This window comes from Hyaena hyaena, unplaced genomic scaffold, assembly GCF_003009895.1.
Source record: "Hyaena hyaena isolate Hyena2069 unplaced genomic scaffold, ASM300989v1 scaffold_421, whole genome shotgun sequence".
Taxonomy (NCBI): domain Eukaryota; kingdom Metazoa; phylum Chordata; class Mammalia; order Carnivora; family Hyaenidae; genus Hyaena; species Hyaena hyaena.
Genome location: NW_024081057.1, coordinates 1,529,684 through 1,544,309, shown reverse-complemented (window position 1 = coordinate 1,544,309; position 14,626 = coordinate 1,529,684). Strand labels below are relative to the sequence as shown.

The 14,626-nt window shown below is 43.4% G+C and overlaps 1 pseudogene; it reads right to left on the bottom strand.

Moving 5' to 3' along the window:
- Positions 1-9,306: 9,306 nt before the first annotated feature.
- LOC120245531 lies at positions 9,307-10,370 on the bottom strand (annotated as a pseudogene).
- Positions 10,371-14,626: the final 4,256 nt, after the last annotated feature.

The following is a 14,626-nucleotide window of genomic DNA, read 5'->3' as shown; positions in this document are numbered from 1 at the left end:
AAGGCTCTTTTCTTTGCAATCTAGCCCCGCCCCAGGCATGTTCCCCATACTTTCTGTACAGTGATGGGCTTCTGTAGCCAAACTCACCATTCCTAGAACCCAGCGAGTCCCAGCCTGTCTTTCTTTCAGTAAAGAGGCCTTGGTGGGTTGTTATGACAATAAAGGTCTATGTCCACAGGTCCTGTCCCAGCGTGTGCACCAAGGGCTTTCTGGATTTAAGTGAGAAATGTGTAGAGCTACTAGGTTCTTTGAGCCCCTTACACCTCTGAGTAACTGAATCTGAACTAAGAACCAGTCATAACACCTGGGGTTTATATTGAAAGGGCTTTTCTGAAAGTTGCCTTCTTTATGGTTTTGGTTATTTATATGCTTTGGTTATGCAGAGGTCCAATTATAGTTTCCTCCTTTAGCCACACAGCAAAGCAAAGCAAAGCAAAAAAAAAAAAAAAAAGTCTCTGGTATTTCCCTAAGCTGAGGAATACACCCAAACGCCTGTGCAGAATGGCGGTGCCATGTGGTCAGGCTGGCCGGCCAGGAGTCCAACAGAGACATTTGTGACCTGTTACAGTATTACAATTCAAAAGTTTCCTTTAAGAGAGAACATTCTCTCTGGTGTCCTCCAAGAATCCTTAGTTGGGGGCTGTCTCTTCTCCCTGCTGAGAAGACTTCCTCTTACACATTCAAGTTCGTGGTGTATTTAGCCTTTAAAGTTAAAAAAAACATGGGGCGCCTGGGTGGCTTAGTCGGTTAAGCGTCCGACTTTCGCTTAGGTCATGATCTCGCGGTTCGTGGGTTCGAGCCCCGCGTCGGGCTATGTGCTGACTGCCAGCTCAGAGCCTGGAGCCTGTTTCAGTCTGTGACTCCCTCTCTCTCTGACCCTCCCCTGTTCACGCTGTCTCTCTCTCTCTCTCCTAGAAATAAATAAAAAATATTAAAAAAAAATAATAAAGTTAAAAAAAACAAAACAAAAAAATTCTGAGGAATGTGGGAGTCCAGAGCTATGCATAAAAACTGCCTTGGTGCTCCTGGGTGACTCAGTTGGTTAAGCGTCAGACTTCAGCTTAGGTCACGATCTCATGGTTTGAGAGTTCGAGCCCCATGTCGGGCTCTGTGCCGACAGCTCGGAGCCCAGAGCCTGCTCCAGATTCTGTGTCTCCCTCTCTCTCTGCCTCTCCCCTACTCACATTCTGTCTCTGTCTCTCTCTTTCAAAAATAAACATTAAAAAAAAGTTTAATGCCTTTCTGTCTGCCTTCTTTTCAGAACCACGATCAAAGTTCTTCTATTAAACAGCAGTTTTGCCCCCTAATTTAGCAAAGAGGGAGAGGGTCATCAGTGAGGTGGCCAAAGGGCCATTCCTCCACATCACAGTCTGGCTTTTCCAGGTCTGGCCACTTCCCAGAACAAACTGGTAAATAAAGGCACGGCTCCTCCAGGCCTCGCCTACTAGCAGCCAGGCCACAGCCGCGTCTGCCTTCGGGATTTCAGAAAATCAGATACAGATCAGAGTCACTCTTGGCCTCTCTGAGGGAAACTGGGGGGCTGGGCTCCGAAGTCAGGTGACTGTCACCCCACTGAAAACACAATTACCAAGCCAACAGGAAGAGTTTATTATAAGCACACACTACCTGCTTCTCGAATTCAGGCCCTGCCAGGAAGCTACTTTCAAAGAGACAGGAGGAAGCTGCAGAGCATTGGCAAAAGGTAAGTATGGAAACATCTTACCTCCAAGTGCAGCCGTGGGAGAGGAAGCCTGTGCTCCGAGGACAGAGCAGAGAGGCAGACTCAGCAGGCTGACAGCCATCCACATCAGAACGTGGCTGTTGGAGGAAGGGTGAGGCATGGGCTGGCGCTGGCCTTTACCCAGCAACTCCCTTCCCTCCAAGTTGTCCAAACTCGGCACTCAGAGGAGGGCGGAGATCCCTACGGTCTCAGCCGGAGAACAAGTCCGGGCAAGCACTGCTCTTTCAATAATTCATTTATTCACTTGTCACCTGACCAGTATTTATGGAGATCCTGCAATATGCCTGCTTGGGCACAGGTGCTGAGGAGACAGCAGTTAGCCAGAGTGCCCGCACGCTGGCCGGGGACAGCAGGACACAGGATAGCATCCCCTTAGTCACCAGCCTGTCAAGATTACCTCTTGCCTTCTTCATTTTCCAACTACCAGTGCTATTTCTATAACACCCAGGAAAATGGTGCCGACTGACTCATGATCAAGAGTGTGAACATTGAATTATTTTTCTAGTCCTGGATCAGCACTTTTCACCAGCCTTATCTATGGCCAACTGCACTGATTTTAATTTTTTTAATGTTTATTTATTTTTGAGGGGGGAGCAGGGAGAGAAGGAGACAGAGAGAATCTCAAGGAGGCTCTGAGCTGTCAGTGCAAAGCCTGACGTGGGGCTCAAACCCATAAACCACGAGATCATGACCTGAGCCAAAGTCAGATGCTCAACTTAGTGAGCCACCCAATTGCCCCCTGACTATACTCATTTGAAAGAAAATTAATAGGGATTAGTCTATAACCAATAGAATAGACGCAGGGAGGGCAAGTGTTTACTTTCCCTGCTGTGTACATTCACAAGATAACCAAGAATTAAATAATGCCCTTAATACTATTAGTGCCTTGGCTTCATCAAAATAAATGTACAAGTGATAGGAAGAGAAAATGCAGGGAAGAAGAGGAAAAAGACACGGAGTTTCCTAAGAGAGAAGTCAGGACCTTGCCAGAGTGACTCAGTGTGATTGTGGGTAAAGCAATATTTGAACTTAATAACGCTATCTCTGGGGCCTCTCATAACCACTGCACCGAAGGTTATAGATCTATCTGGAAACTGATGAGTAGGGATAACAGCCGCTTGTTCTCCAAATTTCAGCAACCAAGCTGCAGAATGTGGAAGCCAGAAATTACGCAATGTGCCCAAAGAGGCATCAAAATTATAATTGAAAGACACAGTATATTTTCTATCTTTTTTTTTTTTTAGTATATTTTCTATCTTTATATTTTGGCTCTTGAAAGAATAACGTCTTAGAACCAGAAGCGTCCAGAAAAGCCATTTTGAAATTAGTATTTTGCTAGAAACATATTTTATTGTGTATTTAAAGATATCCTAGGAAGGAAATTCCACGGCTTCCTGGTCCACTGTTTAATAACTTTGTTAACTTTCCCTAAATCCACTCTCCTGAGTTTGTATGGTCTGGTTTTGTGATCAGGAGCGCTACTCTTCTGTTTTCACAATTCAGCATGCCCAAAGACACAACCCTCAGTGGGCAGTATGAGCCTCTCAAACAGTGGGATCTGCGGGAGATGGTAGTACAGGTGAACTGGGAAGGGGCAAAACATGAGGCTGGCTAACTGGGCCAATGAATGGAAACTTCTCTGTCAACAGCACATAGCAGAACTCTTGCCTTGAGATATAGTGAGTCCTCCTGCTCAGGAATCTTTCGTGTTGTTTCTTCTCTTTTATTCATTTGAACTACATTTTTTTTTTACATTTATTTATTTATTTTGAGAGAGAGAGAGAGACTGCAAGTGAGGGAGGGGCAGAGAGAGAGAGAGAATCTCAAGCAGGCTCTGCACAGTCAGCATGGAGCCTGATACAGGGTTCAAACTCTCAAACTGCAAGATTATGACCTGAGCTGGTCAGACACTTAATACACTAAGCCTCCCCCCACCTCCCCGGTGCCCCTGAACTATATTTTTTAATCTCCAGTATGTTTCAAAACCTCTGTTGGACAGGAAAAGGCAGGACAGCCATTGGTCCCCCGCCTCTCTAGTGCAGCCCTTGTTTCTCAGGCTACACCAGGGAAGAGAAAATTAAGGGTCTGGGTTATAGCCCAAGAGATTGGCCTATTACTGCCTACCCAGTCTTCCTGTAACTCCAGCTCCATAGTTGGCCATGTGAAGGCTCCACCCCAGACCTCTTCCTCTCCTCAGTACCAGATGTTTGTTGCTTTGTTCCCCCAATATCCATCTCGCCATCAGCTGATAGAGAAACTCTGATTTCCCTGTAGGAATGCACCCCTCTCCCACCCATGGAATGTTGTCTTGAGGATGCTTGTTGACCAGGGCACCCTGCCCTTCTCCAGCTGACAAGGGACTCGTAATCCAAGCTAGGTCAAAGGTCCCTCTCTCTAGGGCAGGTGAACTTTGAGTGTGACTTTCCAAAGAAAAATGACTGAGCTGGTCTCTCCTGATGCCTTATGTCCACGAGCCTGTCCACAGGGATGTGCTTTCTAGATTTCCCCCAAACTGCCACAGTTCCTGTACTTGCCGAAACCTGGTGGTTAATTCAGCCTTTCCTTTAGTTTCGTGAGCTATCCAATACCTGACATCCTTCCAACAACAATGTAGCTTTTAAACACTTCTCCTACGATGGTAAGAGTTGGCTTCTGTGGCTTGTGCAGAAGAATCCTGAGTGATATATCCTGCCAATGCCTTGGCATCAGTTATCTGAAGACAGCACAAGTCATGGGAACTGGTGACCCCAGGAAGACAGATCTGTTGTCCTCTGGCCATACGATTTGCCTCCTCTAGCTTCTCAGAGACCTGAAGACGCTGCCAGGATGGTGCTGCACACTCACGTTTGCTTGGCTCCAAACTCTGATACTTCTGGACACCTCTAACCCCTGGGTCTCCTGTGGGAGCCACATTCTCTCTCCACTGCACTGCTTGTCCTTGTTCATGTCGCCTCAAGTAGGATGTCCCCTAAGAATCATGGCATTTTCCACCTGGTATAGAATGGTCAGCACTACAGCTCTTTCAGATTAACAGCAATGTCCTTGATGAGGCGCCTGGGAGGCTCAGTTGGTTAAGTGTCCAACTTCAGCTCTGGTCGTGATCTCGCTGTTCCTGAGTTCGAGCCCCGCCTTGGGCTCTGTGCTGACAGCTCAGAGTCTGGAGCCTGCTTCCAATTCCAGGCATGTGTCTCTCTCTGCCCCTCCCCTGCTCGTGCTCTGTCTCTCTCTCAAAAATAATAAATAAACATTTTTATAAAGTAGTTATGTCTTTGGGGGATTTGGGACAAGCCTCTACAAGCTCCCCTGAGAAGCAGTTCTAAGAGAACTTGCATATGACCTGAGGGTCAGGTCCTAAAGACAGTGGCAAGGCAAATCACATAGAACTGAGACCACCCTATATAATGGGATATTCTGCTGCAGTGGAAAGAAAACAAACAAACAGGGAAGCTGTCTTTGAACTAAAATTAAAAGATCTCCAAGATATATATATATTTATTTATTTAAACTTCTTATTGCATAAAATTTTAAACATGTACAAAGGTAGACATAACAGCACAATGAAATGCCATAGACATACTTCCAGCTTCATGAGCCTTTAACTCATGGCCATTCTTTTTCCATCTGCACCCTTCCACTTCCAACCCTTCCTTCAAGATTCTTTTGAAGCAAATCTCAGACTTCATATTTATTCGACCCACAAATATTTTAACACGTATCTCTTAAACAGAACTACGATACTATGACCTGACCTAAAAACTAATTCTTCGATATCATTACATTGAGTTCAGATTTTCCTCATTTCTCATTTCCCACCCCCTGCACCTCCCATTGTTTTTTGTTTGTTTTTGTATGTTTTACCAGGCTCCAAATAAGGTACGATATCTAGGGTCCCCAAGACCACTCCTGAGTTCGGTGATTCATTAGGAGGACTCCCAGGACTCAGCATATGGTCATACTCATGGCTATAATTTATTACAAAGGACAGAAGCAACATCAGCAAAGGGAAAAGGCATATGGAATGAATTCTAGAGGAAATTAGAAGGAAGCTTCCAAAAGTCCTTTCCCAAAGGAGCCACGCACGACGCACTTAATTCCTCCAGCATTGAATTATGACAACACATGTGAAATGTCTGCCAGAGAAACTCACTAGAGACTCAGTCACTGTGGTTTTACTCAGGGCTGATCCCATACGGGCACCCACTGACTAGCATATACCAGAATTCCAGACCCCCAGTAGGAAAGCAGGTATTTAGCACAAGTTATATTGTTTTTTATAGTTTATGCACAGGAAGCCATTCTTATTAGTTAGGGAATGGTGAGAACCCACCCCTATCTAAGTTCCCAGATGCCAGCCAACGGCCATCCTTGCAAGTAGGCCTTTTTAGGGTACCAGGCTCAGGCCTGCGGTGTCAACACTTCTCCACAGGTGCACACATTGCAACTGATTGAGATCTCTTAAATCTTATTTTATTTTATTAAGTTTATTTATTTTGAGAGAGAGAGAGATAAAGAGCATGTATGCACACATGCACCAGGAGGGAAGGAGCATGTAGGTTTAGTTTTACAGATGAAAAGAGTTCTGGAGATGGATGGTGGTGATGGTTGTATAACATTATGAATTATGAATATATTTAAGCCCCGCTGAACTATAGCCTTAAAAATGGTTAAGATGGTAAATTTTATGTCCTGTGCATGTTACCACCACTTTAAAATGGAAAAGAAAATTACTTGGGAGTTCTTAACCAGTCTGAAGCCCAGGCTGCACCTCTGACCAATTAATTACATCAGGCTTTCTGAGGGTGGGATCCAGGCATTTATGGGTTATTTTTTTTTTTAAGTTCCCCTAATAATTTTCAGAATGTCTGGGTGGCTCAGTTGGTTAAGTGACCAACTCTTGATTTTCGGCTCAGGTCACAATCTCACAGTTTCGTGGGTTAGAGCCCCACATCGGGCTCTGCACTTTGACTGTACAAGCAGAAACTGCCTGGGATTCTCTGCTCATGCTCTGTCTCTCTCAAAATAAATAAATAAACTTAAAAAAAAACCTCCCTTAATAATCCAAGTGCTCAAAGCTGAATCCCTCCACACTACTGGAAAGTAGATGCCATTTCTCCTTCTCAAGCTCTTTAGAAACAACTGTGTGAAATGTTGTATAGGATCTAAGGTTCATTAAAAATTATATAAAAACTTGTATTATTTAAATGTTTATTTCTCTTGTATCTTTTATTCACCCCTTTCCCCTTTTCTTCCTTCCCATTTCCTCCCTTCCTTTCTTCCAAGTATACCTAACTAAATTTGTGTAAGTTCAGTGTTTGTATGATGCTCTGTCCCCTCCTCCCTCAATTTGTCTTCCAAAGCAGATTCATGCCTTCCTTGCCTTTCCTCCTTCCAATTTTTATCTCATCTCAAGATCTAGTTCCAGCCCCTAACTCACCACCCCGTTCCCTTCCTTCATCTTTCATTCTAAAGGTACAAACATATGAATGAATATAGCTCCCACCTAAGTAACATGCCTGGGACTTGCCTTAATTTCTAGCATTCCTAAGGTGGGTGTGTCCATCAAGTTTCTCTGGAATCCTCATTTTCTCATATTATTGCACACAGTTGGGTTCTCAGGGCTTAGTAAGAAATGTCAGCCGACTCAAGAGAAGAAGTCCTCTTTGGGTTCTTTGAGAAGAGGTATGGGGTTAGTTGTGGGCGGAGTTGGATGTGGAAAGCAGGACACTTTAGGGGAGGTGGAAAGATGAAAGTTTCAGTGTACCAGTCTCCATGCAAGACCCTAGAGACCCAGTTATGAAAGGCACAGCACATACCCTAAGGAAATCACAGTCTAAAGGGGACCTAGATAATTAAACAGGTGAAAATACCTTACAGTAAGTGCTGTGCTAGAGTTGAGCTAGAGGTGGGTTTTATGGGAACTAAAGGAACCAAAATTATTGTGAGGAAATGAAGGAGGAGTCAAGGAAGGCTTCCTGTAGGAGGCCTTAAGTATTAACTTATTTTTAACTTAAAAAATACACTGATAACATAGATTCACTGTTGCAAACTAGAGTGAACTTAGAAAGAACACTGAAGATAAACATAAACACCTTTTGGAAAATGTTCTAACTTATGCCAAGTCAGAGGGAGTTGTGAGACCAAATGTACAATCACTCGCTTGTACATGGTGGTACCCAGGGATGCCATGCTTGGTGACAAGTACCTGAAAATGCTGACCGAGTGCTATGCTGAGATCAGTGCTCTGCAAAGAAGCAGGTCCCTGGACAGGCAAGAGAGGGAAGACTGGACCCCAGTGTTTAGAGGAGCTCCCCTCCGTTCTCTGGTGGTTGGCAACAAAAGTTACCCAACCAATGAAAACACTGAGGGGTCTTTCTGTTTGGCATGTGGCTTGTGCCCCCTTTTACTTTTCATTGCATGTATCCCATAAACATCAAATGTGGGTCCCCAATTGCTGAGGGGTGAAGAATGCAAAAGGGGATATAGATTAGCTGTTCCTATACAGAGATACCAATTCTGCTAGGAACATAAAAAATAAACACTGTATTCTCCTGAGGACAAGATTACTTTCTGTCTGAGTGTGATATCTCAGTGCCTATGGGGTCGGCCACAGCTTAGGAATTTAAAATATGTGTTGAGAGGCACCTGGGCAGCTCAGATGGTTAAGTATCCAGCTCTTGATTTCGGCTCAGGGCATGATCTCATGGTGGTGAGGTTGAGTCCCCTGTCAGGCTCCACCCTAGGCGTGGAATCTGTTTAAGATTCTCTCTCCCCCCACCACCTCCTTCTGCCCCTCCCCCACTCATTCTCTCTTTCTCCCACCCTCCCTCTCTCTCTCTCTCAAAATAAACACTTTTTTAAAAAGTCTCTTTCCTAGACTCTTGAATGCTGAGAACAAACTGATGACCGATGGGTGTGTGGGGAGAGGGGGAAATGGGCACGGAGAGGGGCACTTGTGGGGATGAGCACTGGGTGTTATATGGAAACCAACTTGACAATAAACTACTTGCAAAAAAATAAAAAATAAAAAAATTAAAAGTCTCTTTCCTGGTTGTACAAATCTGTCAATATATTAGAAAATACTGAATTGTACACTTAAATAGGTGAATAGTATATGAATCACATCTCAATAAAGCTACTAAAAAAGGGAAAAGCGTCCCTCTTAATCTCTTACCCTGTGCCTTGGCCACCCTGTGTGTTTTCCCAGAAACAAAAACTGTGATCAGTTTTCTTCTTCCAAAGATATAGAGGTGTAGAAATAGAGACATAGAAATATACATGTATTTCTTTCCTTCATCTTTTTTCTTTTCTTTTTTCTTTAAGCAGGAAAATGTTGTACCTTCTCCCTCTTTTGAATATAAAACCCTTGAGAGACAGATGGAGTCTGACTGCCAGGATGGTAGATGTACTGGCCGTGTGGCCATAGAAGGGAGGTGCAGGCAGGCACCAGAGCTGTAAACTGGGTTCCCAGGCAGGGTGAGTGGAGTTGAGGCTGAATTGGTGTAAGGGTGGGAGATGGAGCAAACCAGAGACTTTAAGGAAGGCTTCGCTTAGCCACCCCATGGTGCTCAAATGAACCATGAGGTGCTAGTAGAGGAATCATCCTCCTTGGAAGTACTCCAAGGCTTTAGACTCAGTTTGTTGGGGGCCTCAATGCTTATAATCATCCTGAGAGCAATAATCTCTGAAGCTCCATGACCCATTATCTCCTCTGTTATATCTGTTTTCATAGCGGTCCCTTTCCCCTCAGTAGCCATCATCCCTATGGTACCTATGACCAAATGCTCTTCTGCCCTGCCTATCCTGGAATCAGAGCCTCTGTCGTAGTCTCTGCTGCTTCAGACATCATAGTGATATAGTGATCCCAGCCCCCATATCAATCCATATCCTGATGTGGGCCATCAGGGTACCATACTCCAATGTCCATCATAATACTGGCCTGCATCATAACTATCTTGACACTTGTCTCCAAAGCTATTATCACTTCTTCTAGGTAGATGGTAGTGAAAGCTGTCTGTTGCGAGATGGGCCCTCCAGTGGGTATCTGTTTTGTCAGAATCCTGATTTCTGTCTTGACCCAAACAATGACTGTTCCTGTTTTTTTTTCTGTGTTTGAGCAGCAACATCCACTTAGATTCTCCTATTACATACAGATTCAAATGAGCCTCTTCATTTGAGGCTCAGGGCACTGAGCAAGGAATCAAACTCAGGTCCTCAAACTTAGCATAACCAAAATCTCTGAGCCTCTCTGGGTTGCTGGGTTCGCATGGTCAATGTACAGCAGCAGTGATATTGAATCCTCCAAAGAATTCCTTTATGGAGTCTTCTGGCACAGCATAAGGCAAGTTCCCTAGAAAAACAGTGAGGGTGGCAATTTGGGAAGATGGGCCTGCTCAATATTGGGTTCGTGAGCAGCCCATGGAATGGTGGGCAGATAGAATGGGCAGCTGGAGTCCTCCTCTACAAATGTGCCAAGTGGTTGAAATATCTCCTTCCAGGTTAGCTGTCTCATCCGTCCAGCTGACTGTTTCAGGGACATAGGTGCTTCCTCCACCAGTTCCCCATCCTCAGCCAGAAAGTCTGTTAAGGAGACAGTCTTCCCTGTCTCATTCTTTTTTGCTGGGGCTGCCATGTTGGGAGAGGGAGAGCGATTGACCCATTTATGATTATGAAATGTCCCCCCTTATTTTTAGTAATCTTTTGTGCTTTAAAGTTGTCATTACCATAGAGTGGGAGAAAATATTTGCAAAAGATATACCTAAGAAAGGACTGTTATCCAGAATATACAGAGCACTCTCAAAACTCAACAATAAGAAAAAGAACAACAATAAGAAAAAGAACAACAATAAAAAAAGATGGGCAAAAGACCCAAACACACACCTCACTAAAGAAGATATATAGGGGCACCTGGGTAGCTCATTTGGCTGAGGATCCAACTTTGGCTTAGGTCATGATCTCATGGTTCATGACTTGGAGCCCTTTATTGGGCTCCCTGCCATCAGTGAGGATCCTGCTTTTGGGTCCTCTGTCCCCCCTTATCTCTGCACCTCCCACGCTTGTGCTCTCTCTTAAAAATAAATAAACATAAAAAAAAAAAGAAGATGCATAGATGGCAAAATAAGCATATAAAAACATGTTCAAATTATGTGTTATTAGGGAAATGCAAATTAAAATGAGATACCATCATACACCTATTAGAACAGCTAAAATCTTGGGGCGCCTGGGTGGCTCAGTCGGTTAAGCGTCTGACTTCGGCTTAGGTCATGATCTCACGGTTTGTTGGTTTGAGCCCCATGTCGGGCTCTGTGCTGATGGCTAGCTCAGAGCCTTGAGCCTGCTTCAGATTCTGTATCTCCCTCTCTCTCTCTGACGCTTCCTTGCTCACGCTGTTTCTCTCTCAGAAATCAATAAAACATTAAAAAAAAAAAAAAAAGAACAGCTAAAATCCAAAATAATGACAATACCAAATTCTGGTGAGGATACAGAACAACAGAAACCCTAAATCATTATTGGTGGGAATATAAAACGATATAGCTGCTTTGGAAGACAGTTTGTTGTTTTCTTACAAAACTAAATAAACTCTTACCTTTTACCCAGTGGAGTTGAAAACTTATGTCCACACAAGAACTTGCACATGGATGTTAACAGCAACTTTGTTCATGATTGCCCAAACCTATATGCAACCAAGATGTTGTTCGGTAGGTGAATGGATAAATAAACTGTGGTCCATCCAGACAATGGAATATTATTCAGCACGAAAAAAGAAATGAACTATTTATCAAACCATGAAATGACATGGAGGAAGCAAATGTATGTAGGATATTAATCATAATTATTTTATAGTCTGTGTCTGATATCTCCAGTATTTCAGTCTCTTGTGGATCTGATCTACTTCTGTGTTCTTCTTCTGATTTTCAGTCACTTGGTTCTACTTATTGACATAACTTGTAGATTTTTGTTCAAATGCTAAACACTGTGTATGAATAATTGTAGAAGCTCTATATGTTTTCCTTTTCCAGAGATCATTTAGCTTTCTTCTGGCAGAAAGAATAGAGGGAGGTCATCCTAACCTGATAAGGGTATATAGTATTTTGAAGCTAGTTTTTTAAAGGCAAGTTTATTTCTACTTTTTCTTTATTTCCAGGCTGTCTAAAGTCTCTGCTGGAGATGTTTTTCAGAGTTCCCACTTCTTGCTGGGTTTTGACTTCCACTTTTTGACTCCCCAGCTCAATGAGACCATTTCACTTTTCAGCCTGTTATCTCCTTCTTTCTGCTTAGGCTTTTGATATCCTACCTGCATGGTGCATGGCTAAGGAGTCAGCAAATGTCTTAGTGGGAAAAGGGGCTGGAGTGTTAACTCACTTTTCAATAATTCTCTTTTCTCTGGGATCTGAGCCCTTCCAATCCTGGCTCTCTTGCTAGCTGTGAACTCCATGTTGTGTTCTGCCCCAAGACTCCTAAAAGCTCCCTAAAATGCACCTCTCTGCTTGGGTCTAGGTCCTGCACTTTTTGCTTATAATTCAGCAAATGTCTCAGGGGGGAAAGATGGAGAATGTCACCCTGATCTCACATTTTCTTTCTTTCCTAGTCTTAGCCCTTTGAGTCCCAGGGACCTTGGTTGCTTTCTGATACCTTCAAAGTTTTGTTTGTTAAAGAAATCTAATTTACCATCATTCTCAGTGAGAGATATGTCCTAAAATTAGCTCTTAGATCAGAGCTGGAAGTATATGACCAAATGCTGACAGCTAAGATACAGTCTTCAGACTGGCCCCCTTATAAAATTATGTGTGGGGTGAGGACTGGATTCTCCCATCATTTTTTTTTTATTTGAACCACATAGAACTTAGAGGATACCATGTTTTTTGGTTTTTGACAGAATGAATCTTTTTATTTTTTCTTCTTTCCTTTTCTTTTTTTCTTTTTTGTTTTCAAGTAGGGGTGAGGGGCAGAGGGGGAGAGAGAGAAAATCTGAAACAGGCTCCACACTCAGCATGGAGCCAGATGCAGGGCTCGATCCCACAACTCTGAGATCATGACTTGAGCCAAAATCAAAAGTCCAATGCTCAGTCAACTATGCCACCCAGGTGCTCCCAAGGAATGAATCTTCTATAATATAAATATGCAAGTTATTTTTTTTCTCTGTTGCTTATAACAATTAAAATAGTATTACTTGGTGTTAATTCAATAAAAACAAATGTGGGGTGCTTAGTGGCTTAGTTGGTTAAGTGTCAGGCTCTTGAATTCAGCTCAGGTCATGATCCCATGGTTCATGGGATCCAGCCCAATGTTGGGCTCTGTGCTGGTAGCAGGAGCCTGCTTGGAATTTTCTTGCTCTCCCTCTCTCACTGCGCCTCCACCACATGTGTGCATGTTCTCTCTCTCCCTCAGAATAAATAAACAAACATTAAAAAATAAACATAAATGCAAGCTCGGGTCTGAAATGCCAAAGAGGTTTAGCCAGATGATCCAATAATTATATTTAATTAAAAAAAAAATGATCACTTAGGGGTGTCTGAGTGGCTGGGTCAGTTGAGCATGTCCAACTCTTGATTTCTGCTCAGGTCATGATCCCAGGATAGTGGGATCGAGCCTTGCATTGGGCTCCACTCAGAGTGTGGAGCCAGAGCTTTCTTAAGATTGTCTCTCTCTCTCTCCCTCTGCCCTTTTTCCCTGCTTTCCCTCTCTCTCTCAAATAAGATAAATCATCATCCAAATAAAAACATAATATTAAAAAATAAGTTATTCTGTACTTGAGGACCATTAGGAATATATTGACGTGGGGCTTGAACCCACAAACTGAGAGGTCATGACCTGAGCTGAAATAAGATGCTCAACCCACTGAGCCACCCAGGCACCCCTATTTATTATTTTTAGAGAGAGTGCGCACGCGCATGTGTGTGCCCATGCGCACATGGGGGAGGGGCAGAGAGAGAGAATCCCAGGCAGGCTCTGCGCTGTCAGCACAGAGCCCAGTGTGGGGCTCCATCTCATGAACCATGAGATCAAGACCTGAAACCAAAATCAACAGTCCAATGCTTTACCGACTAAACCACTTAGGCACCCCTCCTTTTTCTACTTAAGAGTTTAGCCTCTAAAAATCTCTGAGACTCACCTTTTTTTTGAGAAATGGCATGTATAATTGGACACACACACACACACACACACAGCCCGTATTTATTTGCATGTGTGGGTATATAGGTAGGGATTTGTTTTTGCACTTATGCGCACATGCCTACAGAGCCCACTTTTGGAGAGATCTCCAAGGGGACCAGAAATGATCATTTATATCTGTCCAGGACTAGACTGAACTGTGTACATTCAGGAGTTGATAATTATCAGTTACTATCCCCCTGAAGCCTCAACGCATTTCCTTAGACTCAGTCACTCAGATAAGGGAAGTCATGATGGGTGTGGTAGAATAAAGTATGTTCACAAATCTCTACCCTATAGTAGTAATACACATCTCCACTCTAGCCATGGCCTCTTGGTATACGGCTATGCTTCTCTGCCCTTTGACTTTGCACTTGGCAGTGTGGCATACATTGGCCCCAAGGATGTTAGCAGACATATAAAAGCAGAGGTCTGAAATATACACGTGTGGTGTTCTTTCTTATTGTTAAGTAGCATTCTGTCACATGGTGGAATTGCAACTTGTCTATCCATTCAGTAGTTGATAGACATTTTCAGTGTTTCCAGTTTGGGCAATTATGAGGAAAGCTGCTATAAACATTCACATATATGTCTTTGTGTGAACATATGTTTTTATTTCTCTTGGGTAAAAATCTAGGAATGGACTGCTGGGTCTTATGGTGAGTGTATGTCTAATTGTATAAAGGGTGGCCAAAGTGTTTCCAAAATAGTTTTACCATTTTACATTCAGACCAACAA